Genomic DNA, 23,519 nt, shown 5'->3' with positions numbered 1-23,519 from the left:
CATCCCATAATCAGCCTCCAATCGCTGACACCATTGCATACACTAGCAAGATTTTGCTGAAAGGACCCTGATATAGCTGTCTCTTGTGAGACTATGTAGGTGCCTATCAAATACTGAAGTGGATGCTTACAATCAGCTATTGTATGGATCACAGGGCCCCCAATGCAGGAGCTTGAGAAAGTACCCAAGGAGCTAAAGTGATTTGTAACCCTATAGGTGAAGCAACAATATGAACTAACCAGTCCCGCTCCCCACCCCCGAGAGCCAATGTCTCTAGCTGCGTATGTAGCAGAAGATGGCCTAGTCGGCCATCAGTGGAAAGAGAAGCCCATTGGTTGTGCAAACTTTATATGCCTCAGTGCAGGGGAATGCCGGGGCCAAGAAGTGGGAGTGGGTCAGTAGGGGAGTGTGGTGGTGGGGAGAGTATGGGGCACTTTTGGGATAGCACTGTAAATGTAAATGAAGAAAATACCTAATAAAAAATTTAAATGAAAAAGAAAAAAGAAAATCATTCACTTCCTTAAGATTTTCCAATTTTGTGGAGTATAGGCTTTTGAAGTAAGTCAAGTTTTGTGCTGTTGTCCCTCCATTTCCATTGAATTATAAAATGTCTTTATTATTTTTTTTATTTCTTTCTTGACTCAGAGATCATTGAGTATAAAGTTTTTCAATTTCCATGAGTATGTAGGCTTTCTGTGATTCTGTTGTTGTTTAATTCCATCTTTAATACACAGTGGTCTGTCAAGATACAAGGTGTTGTTTCAGTTTTCTTGCATTTGTTGAGGGTTGCTGTTTGTCCAACTATATGGTTAGTATTGGAGAAGGATCCATGAGGTGCTGAGAAGAAAGTATATTCTTTTATGTTTCATTGAAACATTCTATAGATGTCTTTTAGGCCCATTTGATTCATAATGTCTGTTACTCTCATTAATTTTTTGGGACAACTCTGCTAATTAGTGTTGAAGTTCACCATGACCTGATGACCTCTGAGAAAGGTATAAAACGGAACACACTTTTAAACAGATTTTCTCCTTCTCTGACCTTGTCAGTGGATTCTAAGCCCCCACACTTGCCTCTACTTGAGGACAGTCAGATAGCATAAAAACCTGGAATTTTGCATACTACGGAGATATCTAGATGGGCCCTGAGTGTTTAGCCAATGAGCTTCTGTTTAACTTTTGACTGGATGACCAGTAAATTGGGAAGAGTAGGGAGTTGAAATCTCCCACTATTAATGCATTTTTTGGTGGGATTTAAGCTTTATTAATGTTTCTTTTACAAATGTGGGTGCCCTTAAGTTTGGAGCACAGATGTTCAGAATTGAGATTCTTTCTTGGTAGTTTTTTTTTTTTTCCTTTAAGAATGAAGCATCCTTTCCTGTCTCTTTTGATTAATTTTGGTTGAAAGTCTATTTTATTAGATATTAGAATGGCTACTCAAGCTCACTTCTTGGGTCTGTTTGCTTGAAAACCTTTTTTCCAGTCCTTTACTCTAAGATAATGTATATCATTATTGCTGAGGTGTGTTTCTTATATACAGTTGTATAATGGATCCTGTTTATGCATCCATTCTGTTATCCTGTGTCTTTACATGGGAATTGAAACCATTGATGTAGAGAGATATTAATGACTAGTTATTGTTAATTCATGTTATTTTGATGTTGGTAGTGTGTGTGTGTGTGTGTGTGTGTGTGTGTGTGTGTGTGTATTTCTCTTGATTTTGCTGGTATGTGTGTTTTCTTAGATGTAGTTATTCTCTTTGGGTTGGAATTTTCCTTATATTATTTTCTAAGGGCTGGATTTGTGGATAGGTATTGTATAAACATTGATTGGTCTTGAAATAACTTGTTTTCTCCATCTATGGTGATTGAAAGTATTGCTAGATAAAGTAGTCTAGGTTGGCATGTATGTTTCTTTACCAGGTTGGAACTTATCTCTCCAATCCCTTCTAGCTTTTAGAGTCTCTCTTGAGAAGTGAGTGTATTTCTAACAGGTTTGCCTTTTTCTGTTATCTGCCCTTTTTTTCCATAACACTTTTAATATTCTTTCTTTGGTCTGTAGATTTGTGTTTTGATTATTATGTGTCAGGAGAATATTTTTGGTTGGGGTCTAGGAGAAGTATTACTGGTTCTTCCAGTAGTACTATGTCCAATTTTCTGAGGAACCACCAAAATGATTTCCAAAGTGTTTGAGCTTGCAATCCCACCAGCAAGGGAGGATTGTTTCTCTTTCTCCACATCCTTGCCAACATCTGCTGTCACCTGAATTTTTTATCTTAGCCATTCTGACTGGTGTGAGGTGGAATCTCAGGGATGTTTTGATTTGCATTTTCCTGATGATTAAGGACGTTGAACATTTTTTTTTTTAGGTGCTTCTCAGCCATTCAGTATTTCTCAGTTGAGAATTCTTTATTTATCTCTGTACCCCATTTTTAATGGGGTTATTTGATTTTCTGGAGTCTATCTTCTTCAGTTCTTTACATATATATTGGATATTAGTCCCCTATCAGATTTAGGATTGTTACATATCCTTTCCCAATCCTCTGGTAGCTTTAAGTCTTATTGACAGTGTCCTTTTTCTTACACAAGCTTTGCAATTTTATGAGGTCCCATTTGTCAATTCTTGATCTTACAGCACAAGCCATTGCTGTTCTGTTCAGGAATTTTTCCCCTGTGCCCATATCTTCAAGGCTTTTCCCCACTTTCTCCTCTATAAGTTTCAGTGTCTCTGGTTTATGTGGAGTTCCTTGATCCACTTAGACTTGTCCTTAGTACAAGGAGATAGGAATGGATCAATTGTCATTCTTCTACATGATGACCACCAGTTGTGCCAGCACCATTTGTTGAAAATGCTGTCTTTTTTCCATTGGATGGTTTTACCTCCCTTGTCAAAGATAAAGTGACCATAGGTGTGTGGGTTCATTTCTGGGTCTTCAATTCTATTCCATTGGTCTACTAGTCTGTAGCTGTACCAGTACCATACAGTTTTAATCATAATTGCTCGGTAGTATAGCTTAAGTTTAGGAATGGTGATTCCACCAGAGATTCTTTTATTGTTGAGAAGAGTTTTTGCTCTCCTAGGTTTTTGTTATTCCAGGTGAATCTGCAAATTTCCCTTTCTAATTCATTGAAGAATTGAGTTGAAATTTCGACGGGCATTGCATTGAATCTGTAGATTGCTTTCAGCAAGATAGTTATTTTTACTACATTGTTCCTGCCAGTCCAATAGCATGGGAGATGTTTTCATCTTTTGAGGTCTTCTTTGATTTCTTTCTTCAGAGATTTGAAGTTCTTATCATACAGATTTTTCACTTCCTTAGTTAGAGTCACGCCAATGTATTTTATATTATTTGTGACTATTGAGAAGGGTGTTGTTTCCCTGATGTCTTTCTCAGCCTGTTTATCCTTTGTGTAGAGAAAGGCCATTGAGTTTTTGAGTTAATTTTAGATCCAGCTACTTCACTGAAGCTGTTTATCAGGTTTAGGAATTCTCTGTTGGAATTGTTAAGGTCACTTATATATACTATCATATCATCTGCAAATAGTGATATTTTGACTTCTTCCTTTCCAATTTGTTTCCCGTTGATCTCCTTTTCTTGTCAAATTGCTCTGGCTAAGACTTCAAGTACAATGTTGAATAGGGAGAGAGAAAGTGGGCAGCATTGTCTATTCCCTGATTTTAGTGTGATTACTTCCAGTTTCTCACCATTTACTTTGATGATGGTTACTGGTTTGCTGTAGATTGCTTTTATCATGGTTAGGTATGGGCCTTGACTTTCTGATCTTTCCAAAACTTTTATCATGAATGGGTGTTGGATTTTGTCAAATGCTTTCTCCACTTCTAAGGAGGTGATCCTGTGGTTTTTTGTCTTTGAGTTTGTTTATATAGTGGATTACGTTTATTGATTTCCATATATTAAACCATCCCCGCATCCCTGGAATGAAATCTACTTGGTCAGGATGGATGATTGTTTTGATGTGTTCTTGGATTCGGTTAGCGAGAATTTCATTGAGGACTTTTGCATCGATATTCATAAGGGAAATTGGTCTAAAGATCTCTGTCATTGTTGGGTCTTTCTGTTGTTTAGGTATCAGAGTAATTGTGGCTTCATAGAATGAATTGAGTAGAGTACCCTCTGCTTCTATCTTGTGGAATAGTTTGTGCAGAACTGGAATTAGATCTTCTTTGAAGGTCTGATAAAACTCTGCACTGAACCCATCTGGTCCTGAGCTTTTTTTGGTTGGAGACTATTAATGACTGCTTCTATTTCTTTAGGGGATATAGGTCTGTTTAGATCATTAATCTGATCATGATTTAACGTTTGTACCTGTTATGTGTCTACAAATTTGTCCATTTCATCCAGGTTTTCCAGTTTTGTTGAGTATAGCCTTTTGTAGAAGGATCTGATGGTGTTTTGGATTTCTTCAGGATCTTTTGTTATGTTTCCCTTTTCATTCTGATTTTGTTAATTAGGATGCTCTCCCTGTGCCCTCTAGGGAGTCTGGCTAAGGGTTTATCTATCATGTTGATTTTCTCAAAGAACCAGCTCCTTTGTTGATTTCTTGAATAGTTCTTCTTGTTTCCACTTGGTTGATTTTGCCCCTGAGTTTGATTATTTCCTGCTGTCTACTCCTATTGGGTGAATTTGCTTCCTTTTATTCTAGAGCTTTTAGGTGTGTTGTTAAGCTGCTAGTGTGTGCTCTCTTTAGTTTCTTTTTGGTGGCCCTCAGAGCTATGAGTTTTCCTCTTAGAAATGCTTTCATTGTGTCCCATAAATTTGGGTATGTTTTGGGTTCATTTCATTAAACTCTATAAAGTCCTTAATTTCTTTCTTTATTCCTTCCTTGACCAAAGTATCATTGAGAAGAATGTTGTTCAGCTTCCACGTGAATGTTGACTTTCTATTATTTATGTTGTTATTGAAGATCACCCTTTGTCCATGGTGGTCTGATAGGATGCATGGGACAGTTTCAATATTTTTGTATCTGTTGAGGCCTGTTTTGTGACCAATTATATTGACAAACAAATATCTGGGATTAAGTATTTAAAAGATACATGTGAGCCAAAATCAAGAACACATGAAGAAGTTCACTCACCATAAGTAGATTTGTTTGCAGATGTGCAGGGATGGTTCAATATGCATACGCCAATATATGTTGTAAATGATATGAGTGAACTCAAATAAAGAAATTATATGGTTTTCTTAATAGGTGCAAAAACCGTATTTTGACAAAACAGCAATCTTCATGATAAAATTTTCTAAATGGGAAGAAATATATCTCAACATAATAAAGGATATATAAAGAAACATTTGGGTAAAATGTACAATTTTCTTATTCTTATTTAATTTTATGCTAAAATATTCACTAGAGAAATAAGACAAGATAAACACAAAAGTGATGTGTAGACTAAGGAGAAGTCTCAGCCTCCTTTTTTGTACATGTTTCGACATATAAGTGCCCCTAATAATAGTCGACCAGAAAACACTAAGACATGAAAAGTACATACAGTAAAGTGGAAGAAGACAAAATTAAAATATAATAATCTGTAGTCTCCCTCTATACAGCTGGCAATCCCTTTGGGAATGAATCAGTAAAATAATCTCATCATCAATAATTTGAGAAAATAATACCTTATTATTCATTTAACAGTCTGACAACAGGTTAAAACCTTAAAACAACTGAGCAGGACACTAGAAAATGAAAAACCAAACATAACTACAGATATCACTAATTACTATTGAGTAAATATCCATTATACAAAGCCTACTGTAGATTCAAGGCCATCATTTAAAACTGCAGTGTCGCTGCAAACCAATCTTAAATGCATCAGGAATTAAAAAAGATCCTGCACAGCAAAAGAGTTCTAGGGAAAAGAATGCTGCTTGACAAATTCCCACAAAGCCTCATACTAGATTTCTTATAGTGCTGAGCCATAGGAAGGAAATAAGCATGACACAGACTTAAAAATAGATGTGTAGATCAAAGGACTCATTGGATCAGACTAGAAGTCATGAAAATAACCCATGTGACCTCATCATCCTGAATTTGACAAACATTCCAGAAATAGGTATTAAAAGAAGCACCATATGTTAGTGGTAGAGATGGAAGATCTGACCCCACCCTTCCCATTTTGCTTGGTACTTATAAGACAATGTCAGCCTTCTGATATTCTAATGCCCAGTTCAATTTCTTTTTTCATCAAATGGACAGCAAAGGAAACAGCACTAAAATTTCTCACAGTGATCAACATTTATATCAGCAATTAGAATATCCTCTCACAACCCCCACTGAATATTCAGACCCCTATAGCTTTGGCTTGGGAGCTCAGTCTTCACATAAAATCATTCTGGTTTTGCCTGTTGCATGTGAACCCAGCGACTGGTGGAAAATAAAAACCAACTAGCAAAAGTATGCTACAAGATGCAGATCTTTAGATATTATATACTGAACCTCTGTAATTTTCTATGGCTATGAAACTAAAGAATCATTCTAAGAACATTCCCTCTCTTGTCCCCTACCTCCCCCTCTCCCTCTCTCCCCTTTCCCCTCCTTCTAACCATACCTGTACCCCTACCCCTTCATGTCCCCCTCCCTCCTTTCTACTTCCCCTCCCTCTCCCTTCTCCCTCTCCTTCTCTCTCTCCCTCTCCATTGTCTACTTCTTAATCTTCCCCTCCCCCTCTCCTCCTTCTCTCTTTCTTTCCCTCTTCTCTCATTCCTCCCATTTTCCCTCCTGCTCTTCTTCTCCCATCTCTCTATGTCTCTTACTCCCTACCAGTCTCTTTTATATTTTGAGAAAAAGGATTACTTCATAGTAAAGCTGACCTAAAGCACGAAATGCTGCCAAGATTCACTTTGAACTCATAATTCTTTTTCCAAGTGATATCCTTCTTGCTGGGGATTCAGCTGTGCCCAACCATAACTGGCGTAAATTTTTTTTTTTTTGGCTTTTTTTTTTCAGTTACTTTCTGGGAAACCATCTCTTTTTTAAAGTTTGCCATGTGAACCCTTTTACTTTAAGAGGCAATTGAGATATCTCAATTGGTCTCCATTTTTCCCCTCTCAGACTTGTCTTTTGTGCAGAAAATGTAAATCCTTGATTTAAGGGACCATGTGATTGGTTAGGGCATCTAATCTAGTCACCTGGTCTGAAGGCCCCTTGTTTGAAAATTTCATTTCACCTACAAAATTTCCTCAGTACTAATCTTATTGTCTAACTGACTATGTAAGATAATGTGTATTTCCCAGTGACTGGGAACCTTGAGGGTCACCTTAGAATTCTATTTACTCCACGGTTTTTACTTTGTTTTGTCAGCAGTTGTGAATTTTTGGGGGATTCCTCTGTGTTTATACTGCTTGCAAAACTGCTGTCTTTATACTGCTTGCAAAACTGCTAGTTACACTGAGATACTGGAGTTTGGTTTGGTGTCCTCTCTCAGTTTGCACCAGCGCACATTCAGTCTCTTCCAACACAACAATGCCCCTCACCCAGAGCAATGCCCTCTCCCCAACCAGTTCTCTCTTGTGCTCATGAGAGTCACCTGGATACACAGGAAATCAGGGCAGGAAAACATCTCTCAGGCTTTGCTGCCTTTGACATTTTTATTTTTCTCTGATACTATTGACATAAGTATTGGCGTGTTCTCGTGCTTTCATGTTTATGCTTTTAGGAATATGTTTCGAGCTGGCCAGCGGCTCACATGGACTGGGTACACCTGAGTGGCAGGCTGGAGCTAAAAGAGAGGGGAATTGGGCAGTTGAGAGAAAAATGGAGTTAAGTCAAGGTTCCTGATCAAAGCTCAAATGTTTAATGGGAAATGTCCTTATAAAGGGGGAGGGGGGAGGCCCATTCCCACCAATTCATCCTTGGAGCCTGGAACCAGCTGCAGGTGAACACATGCAGGATAGGGTGTAGTCTCCGGAATAGCTCAGCAGCCTCCCAGCAGGTAGCAGTATCTTGAAGGGGAACAAAGGCAGTGGCTGAACAATAGAGTGATCTAGGGAGGAAAGCTCCACCCTAGGTAATCTCCTTAGTGGGAGCAAGGTCAAGGTCTGGCTCAGCCTGCTTCAGGCTGTGGGGAGGTTACAATTTCCTCCCTGTTATTAATATTAAAAAAACTGGACTGAGGCATAAAATTTATTTATGCTCTGTAGTCCTGCCTGAGAGTTATGGTGGCTGTCTTAGGAAATCTTAGATCTTCCTGAACCATCCAATTCTGTCTTGGAAGCTACATGCAGCTTGTTTGTGTTATATTTCACACAAAACATGGCTCTGTGGTGTGTTATCAACAGCCACGGCCTTTTGGCATGTACCTCTGTCTTAAATTGGTATGGTTCTGAGATATGGGTGCCTGTCATTGACTGTCCAGCCCTCTCATTAGCACACCTTAATTCCAATTCAGACCAAAGCCACAATATGTTCTCTTCTTGATGAAGATTAATAACTGCCATCTGTGCTGTTGGAGGTGAGGCTGCACACCTGCTGCAGTCAAGCTGAAGGGAGTTGACTGACCTGCTTGAAAATCAAAGTCGAGACAGTGAAAAGCAACAATATATAAGCTTCCTTGAGGGAAGTCCAGGTACTCCATTCAATTGCAAATTAGCAATGATCAGGCTTAGACTCAGAGGTCCTGGTGTTGGGGAGGTGCTTTGAGAATCACAGAAAGGCTGTAACTTTCTGGGAGAGGAGGTTGTGCTCCAAATTAACTTTTCAGCTAAAGAGGATTTTTAGCTATAATCAAGGTCAGAGTCATGCTTACTGGAAGATTCAGGATCTGTGTCCAGTTGACAAACTAATCTTTCAGGCAGCCATCATGCTCCATCTTCTTTTTGTGAAAAAACACAGACCGAGCCCCTTCCCCAGATTAGGACCAGGTCTGGACCCTTCCATTCGTTAGTTAATGGGTCCCACCATTTTACCATGGCATAAGAACTAGAAGTAACTGGATGCCAGTGGTGATCTGCTGCAGACTGACCTTTAACATCAGTTTGCAAAACATTTAGAACAAATGAAGCAAAAGCAAGATGTGCCTTTGGGGACCTTGGGGGATATAGCAGTCCTTGTTTCATTTTTAAAAGCCAAGTTTTTAAAAGTGAGATGAGCACGTTGAACTATTCCTTGTCCCATGGGGCTATAAGGAATTCCAGATTTATGTTTGATGCCAAATTCTTTACAAAATGAAGTAAAATTTTTGCTAGAATAGGATGGCCTGTTATCTGTCTTAATAAGTTTAGGCAATCCCATGGAATTAAAGGCTTGTAGGCAACGATCAATTACATTTTTGGAGGCTTCTCCAGTATGCAGAGTAGCAAAAAGAAATCCTGAACAAGTGTCAATACAAACATGTATATATTTCAACTTTCCAAATTCTGCATAATGAGTTACATCCAGTTGCCAAATATGATTAGGTATAAGACCTCGTGGATTAACTCCTAAATGTGGCACTGAAGATAATGTAATACATTTAGGACATTGTTTTACAATCATTCTTGCCTGCTCCTTAGTGATCTTATGTCGGAGCCTTAAGGTATAGCTAGAGAGATGAAATTTTCATGATCACATTTGGCCAAAGCAACAGGTTCTGAAATTAAGGCTTCTCCTATTAGAGCTCTGTCGATGCAATCATTGCTTTCAGCTAGAGGTCCAGGAAAACCAGAATGAGATCCTGTGTGTCCAATATAGAACGGATGTTTTCGGGCAAGAATGATGTTTCACAATTGTGAAAACAGGGATCCTGCTGGCGTATTAAAGTTATTAAACATACCACAGGTCTCCAATAAGGGCACTGATTGTGCAACATATAAACTATCAGTAAAAATAGTAAAAGCATCATTCACAGACTGAAAGACATTCAGTACTGCTGTTAATTCTGCTAATTGAGCTGAGAGGCCAGGAGTCTTTATGATTACCTGTTGATTATTTATAAGAAATCCAGCTTACCCTTTAGAGGAGCCATCAGTAAACACTGGAACAGAATTGTATAAGGGTTGTAAAGAGGTCATATTAGCAAATATCACCTCATGTACATTCAAAACTTTTATCAACCTATCTTGAGGGTAGTGGCTGTCTATAGTTCCTTTAAATCCTATTTGAGCAAGCAACCAATCTGTACTGTGCTGCTTCAGCCAAGTGTCTTGACCTACATTGTAAGGCTGAACAATAATATTTGCTCTTTGCAAAATTAAGTTAGTGCCTGCTTTCTTCCAAGGATAATCATCTGAGCTACTGCTTCATTATATGGCAAGATATTACGTTTAGGAGATATCCTCGAAAGTATCCACATTAGAGGAAACTTTTGCCATAATAATCCTGTAGGCACATGAATTGTATTAAAAGTTAAGAGATGTAAAGGCAAAGAGTAATCTATATAATTGACAAATTGTTCTTCAATAGCTTTTTCCACTTGTTGTAAGGCCAGCAATCCTTCTAAGGTTAAAGATCTAGGGGAGGTAGGATCAGAACTCCCTTTAAAAATATCAAATAAAGGTTTCAACTCCCCTGTAGTAAGCTTTAAATAGGGGCAAAGCCAATTAATATCACCTAAAATTTTTTGAAAATCATTCAAAGTTCTTAAGTTGTCTCTGCGAATAACTATCTTCTGGGGAAAAACAGCTTGATTAGTAAGTCTAAAGCCCAAATAATTATAAGGATCCCTAGTTTGTATCTTTTCAGGAGCTATCTGTAATTCTTTACCAGCTAAAGCTTTTTGTAAATCTCTATAACACAAAAGCAAAATCCTGGGGGTTCTTTTCCCACCATCAAAACATCATCTGTGAAATGAATGATGTGGATAATAAGCCATTGTTGTCTCACAGGCTGAATGGCTTGTGCCACAAACTTTTGGCATAAGGTAGGAATATTAGCCATGCCCTGTGGGAGAACTGTCCATTGATATCTCTTCATAGGTTCCTTAAAATTTATAGAAGGGGGGCTGGCGAGATGGCTCAGCAGGTAAGAGCGCTGACTGCTCTTCCGAAGGTCCTGAGTTCAAATCCCAGCAACCACATGGTGGCTCACAACCACCCATAATGAGATCTGACACCCACTTCTGGTGCGTCTGAAGTCAGCTACAGTGTACTTATGTATAATGATAAATAAATTAATAAATAAATAAATTTATAGAAGGAACACTAAAAGCAAATCTTTCACAATCCTTAAGAAGCAAAGGAATAGTAAAGAAATAATCCTTCAGATATACCACAATTTTATAATATCTTTTAGGAATGGCTACTGGGGATGGAAGCCCAGGTTGTAAAGTTCCCATAGATGCCATGGTCTCATTAACTTTTCTTAAAACTTGCAACAATCTCCATTTACCAGATTTTTTTTTTCTTGATAATGAAAATTGGTGTATTCCAAGGGGACTGAGATTCTACTAAATGTCCTGCATCTACTTGCTCCTGCACTGGCGAAGAGGCATCTTCTATTTTTTTTTTTTTTAAGGTAAAGACCACTGATCCACCCACACCGGAATATCATTAAGCCATTGAATTTTATCGGTGTGGGATGCAGGCAAGATAATGGCCATTACTGAAAATACTCCAAACCTCTTGTGTTAGAGTGGGGTTTAGGATCTTCAAAAGTCTTAATACCTTGTCCCTTCTTTTTTAGCCCATGACCAGGCAAAAGTCCCTGTCTGAGCATCTGCTTAGTCATCCTCTCATTAGGACTGTATATTATAACTCCCAGCTGTGACAAGAGATCTCTTCCCCATAGAGTTACAGGCAAATTCAACATAACATACACCTGAATTTGTTCTGATTTGCCTTTCCCATCTCTCCAGGTTAGAAATGTGGAGCTTTCCTTATTAGGAAATAAAATGTGATGTCAGAAGCCAGACATAAAAACATTTTAATGTTTTCTTTCTTACTGATTATAATTTTGTTTTTGAAAATTTGAGGGTAAACAGAGCTAACCTGACTGGATGGGAGTGAGAATAAGGTCAATTTAATTCCATGTGAGAGTTCTTTGCCCTTCAGAGGAGAGAAGGTAGGAAGAATATGCAAAAGTAACCTAATATTTTAAGTAGTGGGTTGATGCTTCTAGGATGCACCTGCAGGGTTGACCAGTTCAACTGGTTTGCAGCCTCCTAAACCTTCTTCTATCCATGATCCATACCCTTTTAGTTCCCCAAATTGGAGAATGACTTTTGACCTAGAAGTTCCAGTGTTCAGACTGACATGAAAGCAGGGCTGTGTTATGATTGCAACATGAGAGGAATGCCTGGAAATGCTTCTGAGAGACAGGTTAATGTGGAAGCTGGGAGAGCCCTCACCTGAAGTAGGTGTTCTATGGATGAGCTGGTAGGACATGATTAGGAGAGTCAGACAAAAAAATTTCACAGGGGAACAGATGATGGCAAGTCCTTCTCAATTTTTAAAATTTTTCATCTAATCTGAGGATATGGAATAACAGGATGCAGCAAGTGTTTAATCAAAGTGTAGCTTTTTCCATGATTGTACAAGTAACTATATGAATCTACAAGGTTTATGTTTAATATGTGGCGAGCTACATACAAATCTAAGTATTAGATGAATTGGTTGGTAAGTTGGAAAAGAATAGCAATTTCATTTCATTGAAATTTTCTAAATGACCTGTGCTGTGGTTGTTAGCCTTAAGGATGATCAAATGTTGCCTAACATTTTATGTTGTTTTCATAGTGTTGCTTCTACTCTTTGCAAATGGCAATAGAACAAAGGGATTTCTTGGTCTTTTTTATGTGCTCTAATTAGGTTTCCTAATGCTTCTGCTTTTCTGGTGTCCTGTGGTGAACTAGGAACTCACTGCTCTCATAAGGTTTTGCCACTGCTGCATACTTTATCAGACATTTTGTAGTAAGTTCTGTTCCAGAAAGCATTGCAGTTGCATAACCAGTTTCAACAGTGACTTGATCTTAGAACTCCATTGCTAATACCATCATTGGACCTCACACAGTTGACCTACCTTTGTCTTTCTGTTCCATATATGGGACGATGTTCACTATCACAGCACACAGGTTCGCGGGACATTTATCATGGGATACAAGTCTCTGTGCTTTGGATTCTCTTGTATTTTATTGGCTTATTGTCTTTATTCACCCATTCCAGAGAATATTGAAGAACCCTGGAAAGTGAGATTCACGGATACTCTTGTACGAGTGATTTCACATATGGTAATATATTTTAAAAGGGGAATCAGGGCACCATGGTATAAGTATATTTGAAACGTCTTTTTTTTTATTATTTTTTTTTATTTTTAATATTTTTATTACATATTTTCCTCAATTACATTTCCAATGCTATCCCAAAAGTCCCCCATAGTGCCCCCCACTTCCCTACCCACCCATTCCCATTCTTTTGGCCCTGGCATTCCCCTATATTGGGGCATATAAAGTTTGCAAGTCCAATGGGCCTCTCTTTCCATTGATGGCCGACTAGGCCATCTTTCGATACATATGCAGCTAGAGACAAGAGCTCCGGGGTTCTGGTTAGTACATCATGTTGTTCCGACAATAGGGTTGCAGATCCCTTTAGCTCCTTGGGTACTTTCTCTAGCTTCTCCATTGGGAGCCCTGTGATACATCCAATAGCTGACTGTGAACATCCACTCCTGTGTTTGCTAGGCCCCGGCATCGTCTCACAAGAGACAGCTATATTTGGGTCCTTTCAGCAAAATCTTGCTAGTGTATGCAATGGTGTCAGCGTTTAGAAGCTGATTATGGGATGGATCCCTGGATATGGCAGTCTCTAAATGGTCCATCCTTTCATCACAGCTACAAACTTTGTCTCTGTAACTCCTTCCCTGGGTGTTTTGTTCCCAATTCTAAGAAGGGGCACAGTGTCCACACTTTGGTCTTCATTCTTCTTGAGTTTCATGCGTTTAGCAAATTGTATCTTATATCTTGGGTTTCCTAAGTTTTGGGCTAATATCCACTTATCAGTGAATACATATTGTGTGAGTTCTTTTGTGATTGTGTTACTTCACTCAAGATGATGCCCTCCAGGTCCATCCATTTGGCTAGGAATTTCATAAATTCATTCTTTTTAATAGCTGAGTAGTACTCCATTGTGTAAATGTACCATAATTTCTGTATCCATTCCTCTGTTGAGGGACATCTGGGTTCTTTCCAGCTTCTGGCTATTATAAATAGGGCTGCTATGAACATAGTGGAGCATGTGTTTTTTTTACCGGTTGGGACATCTTCTGGATATATGCCCAGGAGAGGTATTGCTGGATCCTCCGGTAGTACTATGTCCAATTTTCTGAGGAACTGCCAGACTGATTTCCAGAGTGGTTGTACAAGCTTGCAATCCCACCAACAATGGAGGAGTGTTCCTCTTTCTCCACATCCTCGCCAGCATCTGCTGTCACCTGAATTTTTGATCTTAGCCATTCTGACTGGTGTGAGGTGGAATCTCGGGTTGTTTTGATTTGCATTTCCCTGATGATTAAGGATGTTGAACATTTTTTCAGGTGCTTCTCTGCCATTCGGTATTCCTCAGGTGAGAATTCTTTGTTCAGTTCTGAGCCCCATTTTTTAATGGGGTTATTTGACTTTCTGGAGTCCACCTTCTTGAGTTCTTTATATATATTGGATATTAGTCCCTTATCTGATTTACTGCTTGTGGACGTTGTACATCGTGGTGCGGAGCCTAGTGCGCACCACGATGTACAACGTCCACAAGCAGGATTCTTGATCTTATACCACAGTCATTGCTGTTCTGTTCAGGACTTTTTTCCCCTGTGCCCATATCTTCAAGGCTTTTTTCCACTGAAACGTCTTTTAATTCAAAGTGACACAAACACACCTGAAACACAGCTTCTTTTACATTAGGATTAAAATGTATATAACACACACAACATACCAGCTGAGTCACTGTTGCTGCCAAGGCACCCCCAGAACTGTCTCCCATATTGCATATGCGAGAAGGATCCACTCTGAATTTTGCAAGAACTTTATCCTGGAGAAAGAACTTGGTCACATAAACACAGTCTTCAAGGGCAGCTGGGAATTGATATTGAGGAGTAAGCCTGTAGCTTTAGAGGTAAATCAAGCAGAAGCAAAACAAATCCCTTGTTAAAGTTATGCAAGGAAATATCTCACTTTCACCAACAGATACACTGATATTTGCCCTACGTTAAATTCTCAGTCTCACAAATTAAATAGAGCTCACTGGTAACTTCTGTCTTAAAAGTGAGGACTAGTTTGTGCTTAAGGGTTTGAGATATTGGTAGAAGGTAAATGAGTGAGAAGGTGTGTTCACAGGTTGATGTCTGCATGTGTCAGTGGTCCCCAGTGCAAACAATTCAGAATCATTGACAGGAGTACCCAGAAACTGAATGCAGAAAATATGAGAAAAAATTATTGACAGATGACTTTAATTATAAATATATGTATGTACATAATCAACAAAAATGTAGAATTTCATATCTTAAACTGAAGATCAGTGTTTAAATCAACATAGTCATTATGAAATATACATATTTTAAGTATACCAAAGATCTTACACAAATTTTTGTTTTTTTTTCATTAGACTAAGTACTACTACATCTTTTCAGTCTTTGTTGTGTGTGTTTTGTCTTTGGAGTGCACTTCAATGGAGTTCACATTTTTATTTTTATCATCTTAATATCTGCTAGAATTAGTGAATACTACACATGCTTATATCAAATAGTGCCCACCATATGATCCTTGTGCATGTTTATATTTTACTGTTTTTTTAATATTTGAAAACTAGCAAAATAACTTAAATATTAATATTCTTCAAGATAAAGAACAAAAAGTATCTGAAAAGTATCTGAAGTCTTAAACAGTATACAATATATCATCCCACTAAAAAGCATTTAGTACATTATTTAAGGCAATAATGTACTAAATTTAGCCAAAATTTATGTATGAAAGGCACATCATTTTTCCTGTTATAATATTTCTTAAAACCTAAGATTTTTTTCTGGTTCCATTAACAAGAAACTATGACCAGATTGGAACTGAAATCTCTGGTGGGTTCTACTGGCTCATAATCTACTCTGAACTATGAAATTTCTTTCAGTAATTTTGCCTGAGTTCTGTAAGTCTGTAAAGTCTATTTCTACATCATGCACTATGGAACTGGCAAAATATATAGCAAAGTCTTCATCCTTCTGATGAGAGTTTCAGTAGTACAGAGGAAACTGTTGTTCATAAAGTAAAAAAGAACTTGCTCATATTTTTGTATGTTAGTGGAAATGTTGATAAAAGTTATGAGATATTAAGATATTATTCTGTTAATGTCTTAAAATATTCAAAAATTTTCTAACATTTTAACTTAAAAACACTAGAACCAAGAACAGCAGTAACCTTATACTGTTTTATAGCCAGGTCAAATAAAACCCAACATACCAAGAATAGAATGAGTACACATTTTAGGTAAGTTACCTGCAGGTAAAGTTAGCTACTTGTGAAACCTGGAATTCATATTTCAAGAGATGTCATAGCTGTGACAATAAAGATGTTTATTCCTCTGGTTTTATAATTGTATGTACAATGGCAAAAATTACAGCAGATACTAATGCCTTTGAGGATATATTGATATAAAATTTCTAGGAAAAATTATATACCGAAATCCCCCAGAATATAGCTATATGATGGCTAGGTGACAAGCTTTGAAAAAGTCAAGCTTATATTGTGAGGACACAGGATGTGTTAAAAAGTATTATTATTCTCTTACTCAATTCCTACAACAACAGCTCCAAGCTTGTTTGATGTGAGTCTGTTCAGGTTGTCATAAGCCTCTAACTCTGAAATGAATGAAATAAATATAAATTGGTGCACTGTTAGTAGAAAAACAATGGCAACCTACCAATACCTATGAATGTGCTAGAAATGTGATTTGTGGTAAATTGATGGAACACTGTAGTCCCCACTTTTGTTCTTATATAGAAAAATACTGTTAGAATTTAGGAAATAAAAAGTAAATTGTCTGCAACTCATTACCACCATATTCCCTAAAACCCTTGATAGAAGAATTAGGAAATATGGAATTAAGTTGAGAAATAACATTGTAGCTAGTGTTATAATTTTCACAAAGGAAGATATAACCATAGTTATTTTTTAAAGGAATTTTTCAATGAAGGGACGTCAACTTACTTAAAGCAAGATGTACTTTTACTGTAATTAAAACAAATGAATATTTTCCTTTGCCAAAGGCTTACATTTTTACATAAGGTCATGCATATTTAATAAACTTAGAAGTAAACTTCATATTAATTTTATGTATAGAAAAGTAATTTAATTTGTATAAAATCAAGTAATAGCCTGTTCTTACTTACATTTGGAGTTCCTTAAAATGTAAACTGTGGATGGAATAAAGTCATAATCAACTTAAAAGAATTAGATAGGAGAGCAAAGGAAAATGCTTCACAGGCAGCAATGTCAGTGTTCCTTTCAGGTAGCAAAATATATTGATTCACCTAAAATGTATAAATTGCCATCCATCATGTTAGACATAAACAGATAAAAAATAACCATGAAGAAACACATTAGAGAAAAATTAAAATATTTTAGTGAAAAAATTAATGTTTATGAGAATTTTCAGAGTTCAGAGAAATATATGTAACTAAGTAGAGTCAGAAAGTGGACAAAATTATAAAATTAGGAAAGAAAGATCTACGCATCAATGTTCAACCAAAGGTTTATCCTTAGGTGGTCAGTATATCTCAAATGTTGATCAATAATTTCTGTAGCTATATTTTCAAGGCATGGAAGGTGAGAAAAAAAGTGACAGAATTGAAGACCAGGATGCAATCTAAATGTTAAGCTACCAAGTATGGGTAGGAACAGGAAGATGCTCAGAATTCTTTGCCCAGAGCATGTTATAAAGTATAAGAGGTAAGAGACTGTAACACAGTGTACAGTGGTCACTGCCGAGGGATATCTGCCTTTCTTCTGTTCTTGGAAGATGTATTCATTTCTCTGTTTACTCTTTGAGAAAGAAATATGATGGTATCCATTAAGGAATTCATATGACACACTAATAACCAGGTATGCACAACAGTCTACATGAATTGATTGAACTTAAGTTCAGCAAGAATATTAGAGGAGGGGAACAGCCCATATCAACAGTAGGGGCATGGGATTAGAGTGGAAACAAATGAAGAATAAAGTATAGGAAAATGTGGAATTAACAACTGAAGAATAAAATACTAGAATGTAGGGAATATTAGTATTGATAAAGTACAAATAATTAACTTATTTCATCATGGTTTTAGCTTTTCTCTTGTTTTAATGTTGCAGGTGCAAAGGAAGGGATAAAGTAAAGGAGGAAAAATGAAGGACACCGTAATTTCTTTTACACAAGCTAACAGTGGAGCAAAGCACAAGGATTCCTCTCAGACTATGCTTCTCTAAGAAAGAGTCAAAAGCCAAGAAAGAGACAAATATGGAAACAAGTCTCAGAACAGCCAGAGGTCAAGGCAGAAAAGAGTGCATACTTAGGAATCAACAAAGGGGGTACAATTGTAGGTAGAAGAAACACAAATTAGGTAACAAATTGGAAGGAAATATAATTCCAAGGAAGTGGAGACTCATTTTGATAACATAAGATAAACATGTCTTATCCCAGGATATAAGTAGAGAGTAATGAAGAAGGGATCAATAATATGACAGTAGGTTTCAGACAGTGTAGACAGGTAAGGAGAGAGGTGGACTGGGAGATACCAAACATGCACCTATATTCCAGAAGAGCAGGTAAGGATGGAAACAGGATGACAGTTTAGACATTGGAGCACAACAGAGGGCTTAAGTGCTTCTGAGAGGTAGAATTTTCCAGCCACACGGAGAGCTTGCATGGGCTGCTCCTCCCTGATTTCTGCTTACAGGCTTCTTGCTTCCTCTTCTTTCTTTTGGACTTTGAAAACATTTCTCACTCTATTTGCTTTTTCAGCAGTAAAGCATGATGATAACACCTATCTAAAAAGGAACTACTCAGCAGAAGTCTCTGAAATACCTTTCTGAAACATGCTCACTCAGTTTGCTGCCCAGCTTTCCACAGTGGTGTTTTAGCTTAACTTGAAATATTCACAGATTATGAAGACAAAATACTAGATATCATTGTTAGCTACAGAGTCATTGAGGACAGGAGTTCCATTACTTGTTTGTTACATCTGTTAAGTACACAGTACAACATTCCAATACTTTTCTGTGTAGTAAATCCATAAGTCATCAAGTTTAAAATTCTCCCTTTCCCCCTGAGTTCTTATGTCTATCTCTGTCTCTCTGCACCCCCCACCCCCATGTGTGTATGTTGGTGTTATAGCAACCACACTCACCTCTGGATAAGAATACAGAAGTTTCTATTTTGTTTTTGTTGTTGTTTTGCTTTCCAATTTTTATTAGATATTTTCTTCATTTACATTCCAAATGCTATCCCGAAAGTCCCCCATACCCTCCCCATGCCCTGCTCCCCTATCCACCCACTCCCACTTCTTGTCCCTGGAATTCTCCTGTACTGGGGTATAAAAAAAGAAAGAAAGAAAACAAAACGGAAAAAAGTACAGAATTTTAAGCCAGGAACTGATTACTCAGCTTTATTTAACTTTTATCATTTCAATAGCAAGCTATGCTTTGTTTTCTAACCTTCACATGTTATTGTTATATCAAAATCTACTACTTGTACAAATGTGGACTGCAGTATCACAATTATATTTCAGGTCTGACAACTAAAGTAACTGGTTCACGTTAGTGTTTCATACAATTTATGTGAAATTTATGTGATTTTAATCTGAATTCCAAGGTCATCATTTACACTTCCAAGTCTAGGCTATCCACATGTTTATTTAAAAGTAACATTTTCCTAATGAAACAATCTTATTTTTCAAAGACTGTTTTAATTACAAAGCTGTAAATGTGTAAGCCACAGCCTATAATTTCTAATGTATGTCTGCTAAGAAGTACATATTACCCAAGTCAACATTATATGGACAAAACTCTGTCAATACACAGAACTTTTTTGAATATATATGTGTGTGTGTGTGTGTGTGTGTGTGTGTGTGTGTGTGTGTGTGTGTGTATGAACAACACATATATCAGAAATATACTTACTGCAACTTCCGAAGGCAAACATGCCACCATGAATGAAAATCACAGCTGGACTCTTTCTTTCCAACTTCCTCTTTGGCAAGTACAGACGAACAGGGATGTTATTGAAGTCTTTGTCAATCACTGTAACGTTTTCATCTGAAACTGCTTGTACAATGTAAAGTGCTGATATAGTTGAAAATATTTTTTCATATTTCATGAGACCTATTTTTTCAAATAATTCAGCCTATAAAAGCACGACAAAAAATTTAACCATTATACATTTTTACTTTAATAGCAACAAACACACATCTGTAATGACAGATATAATGTGATAATTCTTTAGAGGACTGATATTATTTTCAGACTGTATTTTGTAGCATGGATATCTCAGTGTGTTCATCTGCATCAGACCAGCACAAGATTGAGTTCATGAACAAGTCATATGATGGGGGATGAGCAAAATCCCATTCCTCCCTGGAGACATACTGGCAGTTATTGGTTATTGAGGAAGGAGGTATAATTTTTTTTAATATCTGTGAGTCATTTACCCTTGTTCTAGTAAATAATCTCCCTGAAATTCTTATCAAGTTACTAATTAAACTCATTGGATCACACAAAAGATTGAAGATATAAAAGTAGGAGGAAAACATGTTTAGAAAATGGATTCAAGTAGGCTCATGAAGGGGTGAAAGAAGGAACTTCATCAGGTAAATGAATAAAACTGTCAAATGAACAAACAATAAATAAATGCCTACTTGCACATATTATAATTGATACTGACTTGGAAACTTTATCCCTACTTTCCTGTTATTATAAGACCGGAAGTTGCTATGCATACTACCAGAGGAGAATTGCCATCACCAATCTTGCCCAACTGTGAACCTTGTGAACTACAATAGCCACTGGGATGGCAAAATTTGCCTACTATTGCAATAGAGAGTTGAATATTATGGGTTAAAAAAAATCACATTTTTATTGGATTTAAGCCCCACTACACAAGATGAAACTTATATCTAATCCCATTTTTGGGTCAAGAATCTGAATAGACAGGTCATAGGCCATAGTAGGAACCTACTACTGCCACTCATAAATGTGCATAGTCGTAAACAATCTCCTAATGACTTATTGTTATAGCTGTAGATTAATGAATCTCTCAGTCCTTATTACAGAAGCATCTGTTGGTAGTAGATTGTGATTAACACAGAGATGCAATATGGACTCAACTCTAAATGGATTATCTATACTGTCTTCTCTTCTGCCAAAGCTCAGAGATTATTGCAGAAGAGGAGACTGAAAGACTATATAGGCCAGAGATATTGAATGAATTAAAAACAAAAACAAAAACAAAAATACCAACAACCCAGTGTTCTTCAGAAACAATGTTAGCTGATTACATGAAATCAGTGATTTTTCACCATGCACAAGCCCATGAAACTTAAGTCACCCTAAATCCCATCTTGGTTGAGGGAAGTGGACATGATGTCCTACACCTAGCCAAGGAGCTATTGGAAACCTTTAGCTAGTTGGAGAGGAAGAGTCAGTTTTTTCAAAGGAGTTGGCTTCTCATATATCACCCTACCTCCAGTTGATGCCATATCCAAGAGGGCTCAGGTAATACAGATTGAACATGATTAGTAGAGAAGAAAAGAAAAAGAGAGAGAGAGAGAGAGAGAAAGTTAGGAAATTTGGATGGTTAAGTAAAGAGTTTCAAGACTGGTAAAAACATAATTGTATACAATTCTCAAAGAATTAATGCAACAGGGAATACATAAGGTACAAATAAATAAATAACTTAAATTCTAAATGTTTAGAAATAGTAATCTCATTTAATGCCACCAAATTTTTCAATGCATTTTGCATAGGTATGATTTAACTATAGTTTTATCTAAAAAAACTGTCTATAATATGACATTCTATGTATATTCCAATATTTTATTTTTGTTTCATTGGTCATTCAATTTAGTATTATAGAATTCTCTCTCTCCTTGTGTGTATGTGTGTGTGTGTAATCATGTCAACCATGTGTGCTTGTGGAAGTTAGACTGTGGTGTTGGTCTTTATCTTTTAACCTTTTTAAAGTCAAGTTCAATTGCTCCAGCTATATATGCCAATCTTTCTGATCCAGGAGCTTCTAGTGATTCTCCTGTCTTCCCCTCCCCTCCCACTGCAGGAAATCCATGCTACTACATTCAGATGTCTGTGAGTTCTGGAGACCCGAATGAAGATCTTTATGCTTGTGCAGCAAGGATTTTTGCCCATTATGCAATCTCTGTTATCTCTACTTTAGTTTAAAGATTATAAAATGTTTTGCAGTTACTATGTTAATTATAGTTTATGATCCTCATTTCCAGTTACAAAACAGTTTCTTTTTCTTAAAATTCCTCTAAGGAAAGAGAAGCTACCTTGTAATTATACCATTGAAGTCAGGCTGTCTTGAGTATTTTTGATAAGCTATCTAAGACATTACTGATCAATTTTTTCAGGAGCCATATTGGATCAAGCTACCTGGAATCTTCCTGAGATGACCTGCTTTGGATTACTATATCAACTGTGACAGGTTTGCCCTTATTAAGCAAGGCTTTTAGAGATTCATTTTAGGAAAGTTTCCTGCTATTAATATGTGTTTCCTGTTCATATTAAATACATGTAACAATCATTAAGTAATATCACAGCCCTGTGGACCAGATCTCTGCAGATCCACAAAGACATACTGTCTTGTAGTGGTGCTATATAGACTAATATATGAATTCTGAAGTCTTTTTTTTTCCTTTCACATATTTCTTTTTTTTAATTAGGTATTTTTTTATTTTACATTTCAAATGCTATTGCAAAAGTTCCCCATACCCCCCAACTCCCCTACCCACCCACTCCCACTTCTAGGCCCTGATGTTCCCTTGCACTGAGGCATATAAAGTATGCAAGACGAAGGGGCCTCTCTTACCAATTATGGCCAACTAGGCCATCTTCTGATACATATGCAGCTAGAGACACGAACTCTGGAGGTCCTGGTTAGTTCATATTGTTGTTCCACCTAGCACTCTGGGTACTTTCTCTAGCTGCTCCGTTGGACATCCTGTGTTCCATCCAATAGCTGACTGTGAGCATCCACTTCTGTTTGCCAGGCACTGGCATACCCTCACAAGAGACAGCTATATCAGGGTCCTTTAGGCAAAATCTTGCTGGCTTAGGCAATGGTGTTTGTATTTGGAGGCAGATTATGGGATGGATCCCTGGGTGTGGCATTCCCTAGATGGTCCCTCATTTCATCTCAGCTCCAAACTTTGTCTCTGTAACTCCTTCCATATGTGTTTTGTTCCCAATTCTAAGAAGGGGCAAAGTGACCACACTTTGGTCTTCATTCTTCTTGAGTTTCATGTGTTTTGCAACTTGTATCTTGGGTATTCTAAGTTTCTGGGCTAATATCCACTTATCAGTGAGTACATATCATGTGAGTTCTTTTGTGATTGGGTAACCTCACTCAGG

The 23,519-nt window shown here is 37.3% G+C and overlaps 1 pseudogene; it reads right to left on the bottom strand.

Moving 5' to 3' along the window:
- LOC110291820 overlaps positions 1 to 23,519 on the bottom strand; it is a 162,011-nt pseudogene that overhangs the window by 132,689 nt on the left and 5,803 nt on the right.

The sequence above is a fragment of the Mus caroli genome, chromosome 3 (assembly GCF_900094665.2).
Source record: "Mus caroli chromosome 3, CAROLI_EIJ_v1.1, whole genome shotgun sequence".
In the NCBI taxonomy this organism is placed as follows: Eukaryota; Metazoa; Chordata; class Mammalia; order Rodentia; family Muridae; genus Mus; species Mus caroli.
This window is presented reverse-complemented; position numbering and strand designations above follow the sequence as displayed.